We start from the raw sequence: 4,846 nt of genomic DNA, 5'->3' as shown, positions 1-4,846 counted from the left end.
GGAAGTAGCAGTCAGAACATCAGACAACGTGTAGCACTGGGCAAGTCAGCTGCAAGTGCTCTTTCAAGTGCTGAGGAGCAAAGATGTCTCCTTGAGGACTAAGGTGCACCTGACACAAGGCATGATATTTTCAATCGCCTCATATGCATGTGAGAGCTGGACAATGAATAAGGAAGATTGAAGAAGAACTGATGCTTTTGAGTTGTGGTGCTGGTAAGTACCGTGGACTGCTAAAAGAACTAACAAATCTGTCCTGGAGGAAGTACAGCCGGAATGCTCTTTGGAAGTGAGAATGGCCAGACTTCGTCTCACCTACTTTGGTAATGTTATCAGAAGGGACCATTCCCTGGAGAAGGATGTCATGCTTGGTAAGGTAGAGGGTCAACAAAAGAGGGGAAGGCCCTCAACGAGATGGACTGACACAGTGGCAGGGGCGATGGGCTCCAGCATAGCAGGGATAGTGGAGCTGACGCAGGACCGGGCAGTGTTTTGTTCTGGTGTGCGTAGGGTCGCTATGAGTCAGAGACGACTCGATGGCTCCTAACCACAACAACGACAATCTACAGTGGATACATAGGTAGGCAGGCAAGAAGATCAGGAATATACCCATACATAGGTTTGACAGATGGTATTCCTACATATGTATTTGTATGTGCTACAAAAATGTCCAAATGCATTATAGAGCTAACAGGGGACAAATTAGGTTAACTTTTAGCCACAACTAAGCACTGCGAAGAAGTGAGTCACTGGGCATGCAGGCTCGGGCCCATGGTTACAGGGGACATCAAGCTCAACAAGCACAACATAGTACGCAACAATATGATTCTACACCCTATTTTGGTGAGTAGCAGCTGGGGTCTTAAGGCTTGCTAGTGACCATCTAAGATATAACTGTTGGTCTCCCCTTGTCTGGAACAAAGAATAGTGAAGAAAATCAAAGATTCCTGGAAACGGTTAGTCCAAAGGACTAATCTACCATGAGAACTTCAACCTATATGGCCCTGGGGCCAGAAGAACTAGATGGTGCCTGGCTACCAATGCCAACCACCCAAAAAGGGATAAAAATTGGAGATTCTGGATAGAGTAGGAGGAAAAATGTAGGAAAAAAAAAAGTAAAAAACAGTTTTTTAAAAGACTAGAATTACTAGTCAAAATAGAGATTGATGAAACCCCGAAGACTATGGCCCCTAGTCACCCTTCAGGCCCAGAATTGGACTCCCCTGGCTCAACTCTCAGCCAAACAATAGGGAAGTCTATGAGCTGAACACCTACCCCAGGAAGATGCACTCCTTAGAATAATCAACCATGGGAGGTCAGAAGGGCAGTATTTGCACAGGGAGAAAGGCAGGGAGGCAGGAACACATAGGCAGGAAGGACTAAGGAAAGGGTAACCCCAGGGAGGAAGTGGGAAGAGAGCTGTTACATTGTGGGAATTGTAATCAGTGTCACAAAATAAAGTATGTGTGAACTGTTAGGTTAAAATAAAGCTGCTTTGTAAAGTTCCACCCAAATCACACACAGACCAAAAAAAAAAAAAAATTGAAAACACAACAAAGCAAATACTATACTGATTATCAAGCAGTTCGTCACTGCAGGAATATTAGACAGAAACAAGTAAGTGATGGGAGTGCTTCAGAGGTATCCTTGGGTGCCAGAGATGAATTTCACAAACGACATACCACACCATCACTGACACATTTAACACTTGCATGAAAAGAAGGGTGAAAGTGTATGAAGTTATTTCAAATAGAGTTTCCTTCTTAAACAATGTGGACATACCTGCTGAAGAATGCGTGAAAGCACCGAAGCATTTGCTGTTGTTGTTAAGGAAAAGAACATTTCCAAGATATTAGTGCAGGCTTACCCTGATGACTAAATGGTAAATCTTTATGGAGAAGTGTGACAATTTATTCTAAGAGAACTAAGTTTACAGATTGAGGAAAGGCCAATTTTACTCATGTAGTCATGTACGATTCCATAACAGAAGATAAAAAACAATGCCTACTTCCCAATGTTGAAATTGCTCCACACATACTCCTAATTTTAGTGATCTCAAATTGCACAAGAGAAAGCTCATTTGTGTCCTTAAATAGAGTCCCTCAGGGTACAACAGTGTTCAGGAAAGACTCAGCTCATTACACTTATTGTGTAAGGAAGGAGATCTTGTGTAGCATCTTTACTGTGATGAAATCATTGAAGAATTTGTAAGAGCAAAGAACAGAGAATGTTTTTAATTCTAACATGTTAGAGATGAAAGATCTATTTAAAAATAAAATGTAGTAATTTGTTGTAATATTTGTTTTCTGATCATTAATTTTCTTTAACAACATCTTTTCATTTGTTCATTTATAATGATAGCATTTATTACAAAACAAGCATCAAAACCGAAGTATGAGCCATTCAAAACTAAATTGATGAAAGCCAATTTTTCATTGAGGGAGATCAACAGAATTTTACACTGATTGTTGAAACAACAGGGACTGACTCATCTACTTTGTTGTAGAATTATGTGGGATATTCTTTTTTAGAAATGTTGTTGTTATTACGTGCCATCGAGTCGAACCCGACTCATAGCAACCCCTCCTACTGGTGTATATTAAAAATCCTGCTACCCCACATCTACTAAAAATTTTATAATCCAGTTCATCTCATTCCGCTTGAATGGCATCTACAACTTTTGCATTCATTCGCTAATATTAAAGTCACGTTTAAAAAGAAGTTGCATCACATAGCTATGACACACACACCAAACCAATAAAACCAAACTCACTGCCGTGGATCCAACTCATAGTGACCCCTCCTTGGGTTTCTAGGGCAGTATCACTACAGAAGTAGATTGCCCAACCTTCCTTCTGAGGAGTAGCTGGTGGATTTGAACCACCAGCCCTCTGGTTAGCAGTCAAATGCCTTAAGCACTATGCCACCAACCTCCCTTACACACACACAAACACACACACACGTACATACATACAGAAGCCTATTTAGAGGGGGGCAGGGCATGGCATTGGGCAAACTCTGGGCGCTGCAGCAATGACCAGTTTCTATTGGTCATAGCAGTTTCTATCACTGTGAGAGATCATTCAACAATGTAACACTAACTGCCCTAGATGCTATTTGTCTTAGGGCCCTGGGGGCTGGGGGGCTGTGTGTGTGTGCGTATATATAGGGCCCTGTGTGTACGTGTGTGTGCGTGTGGTATATTTCTATATACCAAACTAAACCCACAGCCATTGATTCGATTCCGATTCGTAGAGACCTTATAGGACAGAGTAGAACAGCCCCGTAGGGTTTGCAAGGCTGTAAATCTGTGTGGAAGCAGATTGCCTCCTCTTTCTCCAGTGGTGGGTTCAAGCCGCCCACCTCTTGCTTAGCAGCCAAATGCTTTAACCAGGGCTCCACGAGAACTCCCTTCCCGCTTCAGTGCGGAGGAGGTGGCACTACAGACTATCAGTGTTTGGTGCCTTCACATGCCTTCGTGCGGAAGTGTGTGGCGAGTCTCCTTAGAGACTGTCACCCTTCCAAGCACTTAGAAAAGGGACTGCTCACTTTCCATCCGCAGAGGCAGCAGCCTGTCTAACTCTGCCTCTGCGGTGGCAAGCCCAGGCGGCAAACTCTGCAAAGACCTCTCGCGCCGCTGCCAGTCCCCGCCCCAGAAATGACGGTAACCAACAAGAAAATCAGGGCAAGGGCAAGGCTGGCACCACCTCTCCACTACAGCTGCGGGTGACACTAGCAATCTCAGGTGACCTCGCGGCTTCCTTCGTGAAGTTCGGGCTGGGATTCCACTCTGCGCCGCACGGCCAATGGCGCTGGCTGCGGACACCAAGGGACTTCCCCGCCTCCTGCTTCTGCTGCAGCTGCCGGCCTGGTCCTGGGCGGGCAGGTGAGTCCTGGGAACAGAGGATGGGGTCTTCTCGCGCCTCCCGCGCCCCAAGTCTCCTCCCAGACAGTTTCCACCCGCCTGTTTCTCACCTTCTGGGTAAGCAGCAGGGCAGGAAAAGAGACCAGGACTGTGAAAAGCAATGGGGCGTGGGGACAGTTCGCCGGTAGGAGGAAGACACAGGCTCGGCAGGAGCGACGGGAAGCCCCTCCCTCACCCCTCCCCTCCCCGCCAGAGGAAGTGGAGCAGGTAAACCGTGTAAGTCCCATTAGCACCCTCAGTGCCCAGGGTGACATCAGAGGTCCGAGGAATCCCGTAGTTGGCAGTGCAGGGGAGGGATGGTGGTGCCACCCCAGCCCCAGAGAGAGTGCTCATGGTGTCCCGGAGACTGGGTACAGGGTGTCTAATGGGTCCTCTTCTCACCATCCCACCCTCACCTGAGATTTTTCTCACAGATGCTCACTCTCTTTGCTACAACTTCACGGTCACGTTTAAGGCCCCACCTGGACACCGATGGTGTGAGGTTGAAGGTCAGGTGGATGAAAGGACTTTCCTTCCTAGTGACTGTGGCAGCAACAAAGTCACAACCTTGGGTCCCCTGGGGATGAAGATAGAGGCCACAAGGGAATGGGAGGACCAGACCCAAACTCTGAGAGACGCGGGGAGTGAGCTGAAACAGCTCCTGCCTGCCATTCAACTGGACTATTACACAACCAGGGGTAAGTGCGAGAAGACCCCATGGCTGGAGATGGTCACCTTGGGGAGGGCAGGAGAACGGCAGATGTTGAAAAATTGAGTGCTGTTATTGTGGTTTTGCGTTTTTTAAAAACTATATATATAAATTAATCCCACCAAGAAGCCCCTCAGCAAGGGCCAGACTTGGAGGACAGAGTAGGGTAGGAGGTAAGAGGGGACTAGAGGAGGTGGAGGCCGAGTGGGGACAGAGGCTTGGTCAGGACTAGAAGG

This window comes from Orycteropus afer, unplaced genomic scaffold, assembly GCF_000298275.1.
Source record: "Orycteropus afer afer isolate SDZICR_OR568_19922 unplaced genomic scaffold, OryAfe1.0 scaffold00101, whole genome shotgun sequence".
NCBI classification, from domain to species: Eukaryota; Metazoa; Chordata; class Mammalia; order Tubulidentata; family Orycteropodidae; genus Orycteropus; species Orycteropus afer.
Note: the sequence above shows the minus strand (reverse complement) of the source record.